Consider the following 11,535-nt stretch of genomic DNA (forward strand, 5'->3'; position numbering starts at 1 on the left):
TTTCAAGTATATCACAGCCATGAGAATATGTTTAAAAACATCATCTTTGGTCATACCTCCTAAATCATCTGAAATTTGACTGATTCCTTTTGCAAATACTCTGTAATACCTTGTATTCTTGCTCTTAAGTTTGAAAATCTTTAGGATTGTCCACAGACCTTGATTTTCTCTCTAATGGCTTATGTATGACTGTGATTTAGCTAGGTTCCTCAATAATTATTGTGCTCAATAGCATTCCATTTCTTATGTGTCCATTTGTCTTACTGAGTATTAATTGATACAAAGTTACATAAATACATAAGTATATATGAACACATATGTTTATGGGATGTACAGTCTGATGGTTTGACACATATATACATTGTGAAATGACTAAATCAAATTAATTAGAATACTTACTCTCTCACCTACTTTCTATTTCATTGAGAAATTTCCATGTAGCATTACTTGGAAAAGAAACCTCCTCCTCTTCCTTCTGATCCTTGCCCCCCTCTAATTATTGTTGTTGTTGTTGTTCTTCTTCCTCCTCCTCTTCTTATTTCCTTCTTCTTTTTTTCCTTCTTCTTCTTTTATATGTTCCAGCATTATTTAGATAGCCTATGTCTGCTTCTATCAGTCCTACCATAGAAAACTGTACAGAGGATTTCTGGTTCAACATAAATGTTTGCAAAGTGGGTGAAGGAAGTCATTCACCAAAGCAACTATGCATAAATTATTTCAATTTCAAATCGCTATGTAATATATCATCACACTATATGAACATAAGAAAATGCATGTGTGCTTTGCCAAAATTCCTAAAGTTGTCCATGAGGTGTTTGGAATGTCCTGGTTTCTGGGTCAAGAAAGCAGATTGAGTAAGTACATTTAACATGGATAAATTGCTTCAGGGATAATTAGAATGTCAAAGGAGTACCATTACAGCACAATATCATACTTTCTGATTTATTTCCAGCATCACACTCTCAAAATCCTTTATAGAAGCTGCAGTCTGGGATTTTACTGTTTAATCCTTTCATGCTCTTATGCATGTGTTATATATCTCTCCCTTGGAATAGAAAGATCTTCATCTGTCTCACCCTTTTAGCACATGTTCATTCTCTCCTGGCGGCTTATGCATGGATAATGCACATTGTAAATCCTTGAAGATCCCAAGTTCTCAAAGAGCAAAGACATCACGAGAAAAGAGTGCAGCTCCCTGCTCATCCTTCCCTCCCAGCACCTCCCTGCTTGCCTCACCCAATGGAACAAACAGAATCATTTGTCCCTGTTATAAAAATGATTGAGCTACTTTAACATTTTTAACTTCAAAGACCTGACTCGTTTTAATTTAATTCATCATTGCTTCACTCTAGTTGTCAATAAATCAAGTCATAATCCTCTAAAAGCTGTGCCACTATATGCTTGAGGTTTGCTTTTCAGTGAACTTTTATGTTTTATTTCAATTAGGAAGGAAGAATCTTGGGGATTCCTTCATCAATGAATGAATTATTCCTCTTTTCTCAAAAAAAAATGTCATGTAACCTTAAGTAAAAGATATATGAATAAAGTCAGAGGGTCTCTGTTTATGTATCTGTTTCATAACATACAGCTAAAGACTGATTTCAAAGGTTCAAATCATCAGAAAAAAAATAAGATGTAAACTATCCAAACTCTCATGAGCATTAAGCTTGTTTCTATTCTAAACTAAGAGGAAAGAACAAAATCAAGTATTATGAAAAATTGCATATGTGATCCACAATACGTGACATTATAGCAGATTCTCTGTTCAAACAAGCATATCACTTACACTGTTTTGTTTGTGTTTACTTTCAGTGTGTTCTAAGTCACTATGTTTCCACAGGCTGCTCACAATATCACCTAAAGCAGTGTCTCCCAGTGTGTATAAGTTGTAACCCTTTTAGGGGAGGTTGAATTACCCTTTCACAGGGGATATGTGTAATATACATTGATTTTTAGATACTTACATTGCAATTCTTTTGTTTTGCTATTTGGTTTTTCGAGACAGTTTCTCTGTGGCTTTAGAATCTGTCCTGGAAGTCACTCTTGTAGACCAGGCAGGTCTTGAACTCACAGAGATCCACCTGCCTCTGCCCCCTGCATGCTGGGATTAAAGGCATGTGCCACTGCTGCCTGGCCTACAATTCTTAAGAGTAGCAAAATCATGGTTACAATGTAGTAATGGGAAAATTTAAGGATGGGGGTCACTATGATGTGAGAAATTACATTAAAGGGTAACAGTATGAATAAATATGAAAACCACTGATCTAAAATCTGCTTGGAAGATCAGTTTTGCCTGGAATAGGCCCTGAGCCTTGGGGAACTGTTTTGGACAATTCTGAGTGAAGAGGGGAGGGAATGTGTCTATCAGGTAGTACAATAAAAGTTTAAGTTTTTTAGCTTCTCTAGGGTTGTGGATTCTAGGCTGTTTATCCTTTGCTCTATGCCTAATATCCACTTATGAGTGAGTACATACCATGTTATTTTTTCTGTGTCTGGGTTATTTCACTCAGGATGATTTTTTGCAGTTCTATCCATTTGCCTGTGAATTTCAAAATGTCAATTTTTTTTGTTTTATTTTTTTTTCTCACTGAGTAGTACTCCATTGTGTAAATGTACCATAGTTTCTCCATCTACTCTTCGGTTGAGGGACATCTAGGTTGCTTCCCAGATTTGGCTATTACAAATAATCCTGCTATGAATGCCAATAAACAGATGTCCTTGTGGTATGAAAGTGAATCCTTTGGATATATGCCTAAGATTAGAATTGCTGGCTCTTGAGGTAAACTGGTTCCCATTTTTCTGAAAAGCCGCCATACTGATTTCCAAGTGGCTGTAAACGTTTACATTCTTACCAGCAATCAAGGAGCATTCTCCCTTCCTCACATCCTCTTCAGCATAAACTGTCATTGGTGTTTTTGATTTTAGCCATTCTGACAGGTATAAGATGGCACCTCAGATTTATTTTAATTTGCATTTCTCTGATGGCTAAGGATGTTGAGTGCTTTCTTACGTGTGTTTCAGTTTAGTAACTTATCTGCTCAGGGCTTCAAATTTATCTGATAAACAATGAAAATGTTGTAACTCTTTTCAAAATATCTTGTTCTGTGTCTTCTATAAAGGAGAAAACACTGAAAAGACTCTTATAACCCTGAGTCCCAAAGGAGTTAAAAAGCTAAATATCCATATATATTTAAAAGTCCTTGGTAGAAATATATAATCAGAGCAGATTTACAACTCAAAGTAATAACTAGTTTTAATTTTGATTGTCAGTTAGGGAAACATGGTTCTCAACAAATGTGAGAAGGATCTGTTGCTTGAGATTACACATTTTCAAACTGGCCACTTTCTTATCAATGACAAGAGTCTCTACAAGAAGGGACCTGCCAACTGATGCACAAAGCACGGGGGAGCATAGAGTACTGGGGAAGTTTGATCAAAGAGCAGACGTTTACAAGTTACACACATCTAAAGATAAAGGAAGGGAATGGACTTGACCTAGTCAGCAGTTGACCTAGAACAGCTCCACATCTGAGAAATGAAAGAACTAAAGAGAAACAAATGAATCAAATTCCCTGGGCATAAAGATCTGTATTTAATATTACAATATTCCTGTATGAAAAATAAACTTGTGCCTGTATGTATATCCATAACACCATACAGATCGTGACTTTTGCAAAAGTAATTCTATTTCCAGGAGGTCCAATGACATCTTCTGATATCTACATGTGTTAAGACACACACCAGTTGTACATGCATACATGCATGGAAAAATTCATACACATATAAAATAAAGATAAAACATATATTGAATGTGTATGGAACTCTGAGAAATACACACAAAATGTGTCCTTTTAGATACAACTTTCTTCTCAAGCAAGCTATCAAGGGTTCTGTGGCATCACTTTGATGTAAAATTTCTTCAACATCGGTGATAATAATCACTACCAAGGTGTTTATATTTGTTCTTCCAGAAAATATTTGTCTGGCTCCACTGAAGGTTTATGAGACAATATCTCTCTGTCTCTCTCCATCTCTCTCAACTGTCTCTCCAGGTATCTATCTAATCTACCTATCTATTTATCTCTAGCTATCATCTGTATGAGTGTGAGCATGAGTGTGTTATAGTCTTTGTGTATATGTGTGTACATGCAAACATGCATGTGCACACTCACATGCTTACACTGCTGTCATGTTGCTTGCCTCTAGGGGTGCATATTTCAACTACCCCCATCATGTTCTATTCTATATTTATAGAAGAAAAAAAAGCTCACCATCCTTCCCAAAAGGAAAACCAATTATTTCACAAGACATTTTCTTCATCCACCCCCATCTTCCTAAACACTGAACCATATCCTCAGCTGCACTCTGCAGACACCAGGTTGCTTCCTCTGTGGAAAGAGATAAAATTAAAACATTATTTTCTCTTTGCCTCACATACGGGAAATCCTAAAATGTACAAAGACTTAGCAGTATAGTCAATAAAGATAAGAAAACAACAATACATATTCACATTTGTATTTTTGTGTAATTGCTCAGTGAAAATATACTAATATTCAGTAACTTTGTAGTGCACTGTTTAGCAGAGAACAAGTTCCAAGTTCAATCACCAACACTGAAAAATAAATGAATAAACAAATACTACTTCTATTGTATTGCTCTCAATTACTTTTGGCTGTGATTATAATATCACTTCATAGGATATTTTAGAGTCTCAGTGAAGTATGGAACAAACCCCAAACAGTAGAAAAATCAAACCAAGAAAATGCACGTTTCTATTGCCTTTGACCTTAACATCTTTGTATTCTTGGGTGAAGAACACTTTCCTGTGTCTTCATAACAATCAATAAGAAAACCAGATGAAACATTGTTGGCTAAATTGTGTTAACATGGTTCCTGAACCTCCATCTCTTTTTTCCTACCCTTTAGAAAGCTTGAGAGTAAATCAAACACAGATGCATCCATGACTAGATTTATTATTCTTGGTTGTTTCAAACTCTTCTTAGCTAAAAATAATCTAGACAGCTCATTAATTACAAAGCCTATATTTTTCCTGTGGATCCTAGTAATACTCAGCTTTTTAAAGTTTGGGTTACCCTGACTTTGAGAGCAAACAGAGCTAGATGTCCATAGAAACCCCAATAAACAACCAGGGTCATTTATTTAGCTACACTAATGACCTTTCTCCTAACTCAGCCTTGTAGTATTTAGGAGTCTTGTGAATCCCTGTGGATAATGATCCCACTTCTCGGGCTTCCAATCATTAAACCAAATAGTTTACTGGGAACACAGATATAGACCACACTGACAGAAAAGACATGTTCTCAAATACTATTCCTGCTGTGTTAAAGATGTTCATCACTGGTTATTTATGAGAGAAACCACAATGAGAAAATTGTATTGTTCTATATTTTCATCTACATCTTCACAATGTCAACCTCTAATAGGAGTCATTATTTCACTGATTTCCAACTTGACCAGTCTTTGTAAAGAAAGCCTATAACTTTGTTCCAACAAAAAGTTTTCCAAAGAGGCATGTGGCCCAATTTGCCTTCTAAGCTGAAACTTAGCAACAACCAAGAGACACCATATAGTATTGGGTAGTAAAGAACATAAATAAACACAAGATTTTAATCACAATAAATTTGTATTGTAAGCTAATAAGTGAGCACAAGTATCACATTCTATGTAAATGACATTTTATAATTTGTTTACAATGACTTAGTATCAAAGAAGTTAATATTAACTGAGAAAATAGGTGTGGTCACTCACTTTAAATATAGAAATAGAAAATTATGATGTAAATAGTGTTTGATGGTCATCATTTTGCATACGTAATGTAACTTTCTAACTCTGTGAAAAGCACAATTTTCTTATTTCATAATGTATAGTCATTCAATTGAAGGTGATTTAAGAAAAACTGGGACTGTTCTCGATTTTGTGCACTGGCTAGTAATAATTTTCTATCTAAGAGTAGTGTTTGGATTTATTTTTTATTTTTTATGATATTTTTAAATTAAGGTTGAAACAAGCTTGCTTTACATGTCAAGCCCATTTTTCTCAAACTCCTCTCCACCAATGTCCCCATCCCATCTCCATCTGATCCCTTTTCTGCTCCCCAGGGAGGGTGAGGCCTTCTATGGGGAATATTAAAAGTCTATCATATCATTTGGAACAGGGCCTAGGCCTTTCCTCATGTGTCTAGGCTGAGACAGTATCCCTCTATGTGGAATGGGCTCCCAAAGTCCATTCATACATTAGGTTTAAATACTGATCCAGTACAGGTGCCATAGAGTGCCCAGTCCTAATTAACACCTGCATTCAGGGGGTCTGGGTCAATCCTATGCTGGCTTCCCAACTATTAGCCTGGGTTCAATGAACTCCCCCTTGTTCAGGTCAGGTGTTTCTGTGGGTTTCTCCAGCCTGGTCTTGACCCCTTTGCTCATCACTCCTCCCTCTCTGCAACTGAATTGCAGGAGTTCAGCTCAGTGTTTACCTGTGGGTGTCTGCTTCTGCTTCCATCAGCTACTAGATGAAGGCTCTAGAATGGCATATAAGGTAGTCATCAGTCCCATTATTGAAGAAGAACATTGAAGGTAGCCTCTCTACTATTGATTAGATTGTTATGTGGGGTCTTCCTTGTAGATCTCTAGACATTTCCCTAGTACCAGAATTCTCTTTAAACATAGAATGGCTCCCTCTATTATGGTATCTCTTTTGTTGCTCTCCCCCATGTGTCTAGGCTAAGGGACTATCCCTCTATGTGGAATTGGTCTACCTGTGTATTATTATGCAAATACCAAGCTCTTTTAAGGAAAATAGCTCAATAGTATAACTTGAAGTCAGAGAGGGTGATGCCTCTGGAAGTTACTTTATTGTACAAGGTTGTTTTGGCTATCCTGCCTCTTTTGTCTTTTGAGAGATATTAATGACAATTGAATGTTAATTCTTGTTTGTTTTGGATTTGTTGATGGTTGTGGTATTGTGTGTGGATTTCCCTCCATTTTTCTTTTGGTTGTTGGTAAATTTGGATTATCTATTTCCTATGTTTTTGTGGGTATAGTTAACTTCCTTGGCTTTGGGTTTTCCTTCCAGAACTTTCTGTAGGGTTGGCTGGATTACTTGATATGTATTGTTTAAATCTGATATTGGCATGGAATATATTGGTTTCTACATCTATAGTGATTGAAAGTTTTGCTGGGTAGAGTAGTCTGAGCTGGCATCCATCTTCTCTTAGTGTTGGTAGAATATCTCTCCAGGACCTTCTGAGCTTCCACAAAGAAGTCAGGTGTAAGTTTTATAGGTTTGCATTTATATGTTACTTGGCCATTTTCCTTTGCTGCTCTTAATATTCTTTCTTTATTCTGTATGTTTGGTGTTTTAATTACTATGTGGTGAGGGGACTTTTTTCATGGTCCCCTCTATTTGGTGTTCTGTAAGCTTCTTATACTTTCATTGGAATGTCTTTCATTAGGTTGGGAAAGTTTCCATCTAAGATTTTGTTGAATGTTTTCTGAACCTTTGAGGTGGGGTTCTTCACCTTCTTCTATACCTATTATTCTTTGGTTTGGTTTTTTCATGGTATCTCATATTTCCTGGGATTTGTTGCAATTAAGAATTTCTTTGGTTGATGAATCTATATCTCTTAGTGTATCTTCAATGTCTGATTCTCTCTTTCATCACTTGTATTCTGTTGGTTTTGCTTGCATCTGTAGTTTTTGATTGTTTACCTATCATATCTATTTCCAGTATTCCCTATTCCCTAAGACTGTTTTTGTTCTTTTTTTGTTTGTTTGTTTTTGTTTTTGTTTTCCTAATTGTCTCTATTTCAGCTTTCAAGGCTTGAACTGTTTACTGTTTGAATTGTTTCTTGCAATTTTGGGTTTGTCTTTTCCTCCATTTCTTGAATTGCTTTTTGTTTTTGTTTTATTTTTCCATTTCTTTAATGGATATTCTCATTACCTCTATGAGAGTCTCTATCATCAACATAAAGTTGTTTTTAGGATCATTCTCTTCTGCTTTATCTGTGTTGGAATGTTCAGGTCTTGCTGATGTAGTATTCCTACACTCTAGTGGCATCATATTGATATTTCTTTTGTTGACTGTGTCCTTTTTTATTTATTTATTATTTTTAATTTTACATATTGATCCCAGTTGCCTCTCCTTCCCTCCCTCCCATGCCCCCCATCCCCTCCCAACCCATTTCTCACACACTCCACAGGGATGGGGAGGCCTTCCAGGAGGGATCATCGAAACCTGTCAAGTCATTTGAAGTAGGGTCTATTCCCTCCCTCCTCCTGTCTCTAGGCTAAGGGAGTATTCCTCCATGGAGAATGTGCTCCCCAAATCCTTTCGTGCACCAGGGAAACATCCTGGTTCCACTGTTAGGGGTCCTGTAGACTGCGCAGGCCTTCTAACTGTTGTCTACCTATCTCTTCTCCCAGTTCATACCAGTGGGGTCTCTCCCCCTCCTGATGGGTACAGGGCTAAAGTCTCTTTGGTTGATGCAAGCAGGTCCAATACTCAGATGGCTCTCCTTCTCCAGTGGATCCAGACCAGGGAAACACCTACACATAACAAAATGGTGCCCAAGGTGGACCTGAGAACTTTCACCTAAGAGTTAACAAAAGCCTAATAAAGGGTTTTAGAAACAAACAAACAGAGACAAGCAAGGCTTCTTGGTAGCAGCATTTTTCTCGTTTGGGCTCTGTTCTGCTAGAGATTTGTGTGGCTCCTTTAAGGGTGGTTTCCTGACTCAACATAAGTGGCAAAAAACTGCAAGGCTTTTAGAGATCTGCTAAAGGTGTGTATGAGAACTGGCAATGGCAGTGACCACAACTCCAAGCCAGCAACATGCTGTTGAATGGCAGCATAGATCAAGGCAGGGAGCATAGCTCTCAGTTCTGGCAGTAAAAGTACACGCTGCCATCTTGGATAGACAGTGGCTAATACAGCTGTGGCTTTCATTTTAGCAATGTTGTTGTTTACCAGATAAAGACTCATGGCCAAAAAAAGATAAAGATTTACAGTAAAGACAGATTTAGATTAAGAAAAAACGCTAAAGGTTTACATTGTGTTTTAAAATATACATAGGCTTGATAGGGAAAAAGAAACAAGATAAAATGGTTTTAAAAAGAATAATAAAAAGACAGAGAGTAGATGGTTGTGGTGGCACATGCATTTAATTCCAGCACTCGGGAGACAGAGGCAAGCAGATTTCTGTGATTTCAAAGTAGACCTGGTATACATAGTTAATCCCAGGACAGATACAAGTTACACAGAGAAACCCTGTCTCAAAAGATGAAAAAAAATAGAAGTAGAAGAAAATAGACACATAAAGTTGGAAAGCACAAAAAGAGCCTGGATACTATATGCTAGTCTATTATCTTTGTACTATTTGAGTGCTGAGGAAATAGCAACAAATGCTAAAACAAATGCTGCTGGATTAATCCATTCATATATTTTAAAAATGCTTTGACTTCAAAATTTAAGTCTAAGGACAGATTACTTGGGGAAAAGCATTTCAATTTTTGTTTCCACCGAAAATAAAAAGCTGTGGATTCCTTCCAGACTAACATGGTTTGATTAAGACAGACCCCCTGAAACAGAGTCCTACGTGATCCAACATTCAAAACAGCTGGGACAAGGCAGCCTTGCAGACCACAGCCAGGATTTCTGCATCATCTTAGGATCCCCATGACAGTGCCCCCTACCAGCAGGAAGCAGTTTGGAAAGAACTATGCCCATATTCCCAAATACTGTTTATAAATATTTTTTTTCGATCTCATTATCAGGGAAGGTCATTTATGGTAGCCTTTCCATAGTTGCTCAAATTGTTAGTTGGGATCATTTTTGTAGTTCTATGGACATTTCTTTAGGTTCAGTTTTCTCTTTGAAACTATAATGGTTCCCTCATTTATGGTCTCTCTCTTTCTCTTTCTCTTTCTCTCTTTTTCTCTCTCTGTCTTTCTCTCTCTCTTCTCTCCTCTAATACTCTCCTGATTCAATCTTCCTAGTCCCAAATGTTTTCCTCTCCTCCCCTTCTCTTTCTCCTAGTTCCCTCTCCACTCACTGCCACACCCACTCCCCATATGCTCATGAGATCTTGTCCCTTTCATCTTCTGTGATGGACCTTATATGAATCTCTTAGAATCCTCCTTATATCCTGCTTTCTCTGGTGTTGTGAAATACAGGCTGGTGATCCTTTACTCTATGTCTAAAATCCATACAGGACTGAGTACATGCCATGTTCCTCTTTTTGTGACTGGGTGACTTCATTCAGCATGGTTTCTTCAAGTTCCATGCATTTGCCTGCGAATTTCAAGATTCCTTTGCTTTTTGTTTTGTTTTGTTCTTGTTTTATTTTTTTTTTCTGCAGAGTAGTATTCCATTTTGTAAATGATCTACCACATCTTCTTTATCCATTCTTCAGTTGAAGGGCATGTTACAAGTAGTTTTCCCCATTGGTTGGTCTGGTCCCACCGCCACTCCAGCCCCAAATAACACACAGAGACTCTGTATTTGATATAATGCTGTTGGCCAGTCACTAGTATCTTATCAACTAGCTCTGTCTTAGTTATTAACCCATTTCTATTAATCTAAGTAATTCCACGTGGTCTTATCTTACCAGAGAGAGGGGCTGATGGGAGATGTCATTCTGTATATGTTTCTCATACTGGTTAATGAATAAAGCTCTGTTGGCCAATAGGAAAGGAAGATAGGAGGGACTAGGAGACAAGGAGGAAATAGGAAGGAGGAGGCAGGAGCCAAGATGGAGAGTCTGGAGAGAACAGAATCGCCATTCCTCCGCTCTCAGTAAGACCACGTGGAAATACATAGAAATGGGTTAATAATTAAGGCAGAGCTAGCCGATAAGAAACAAGTAACCAGGCCAACAGCATTGTATCAAATACAGAGTTTCTGTATATTATTTGGGACTGGTGGCATGGAGGCAGTACAAAACCAGGCGGCGGGCAGAAAAACCGTACTCCTTACAAGGGGCCTGCGTTCTTCTCTATCTTCCATCTTGACTCCTCCCTACTTCTTCTCTCTCCTCCTAGTCTCCTAGTCCTGCCTATCTTGCTTTCCTATTGGCCAACAGTGCTTTATTCATGAACCAGTATGAGAAAGATATTTACAGAATGACATCTCCCATAAGGGGCATCTAGTTTACTTCCAGGTTCTTTCCATTACAAATAATGCTGCTATGAACATAGTTGAACACATATCTTTTTTGCATGGATGTGGGTCATTTGGGTATATGCCTAAGAGGAGGATTGCCAGGTCCTGTGGTAAACTCCCATGCCTGAGGAACCGCCATACTGAACTCCAAAATGGTTGTACAAGTGTGCACTTCCACCAGCAGTGGAGGAGTGTTCCCCTTTCTCCACATCCTCTCCAGCATTGTTGTCATTGGTGTTTCTATAAAACCCTCATCTAGTAGCTAATGGAAACAGAAGCAGACACCCAGAACTAAACACTGAGCTGAACTGGAATCCAGATGCAGAGAGGAAGGACAAGACCAGGTTACAGAAACAC

This window comes from Phodopus roborovskii, unplaced genomic scaffold (genome assembly GCF_943737965.1).
Source record: "Phodopus roborovskii unplaced genomic scaffold, PHOROB, whole genome shotgun sequence".
NCBI lineage: Eukaryota > Metazoa > Chordata > Mammalia > Rodentia > Cricetidae > Phodopus > Phodopus roborovskii.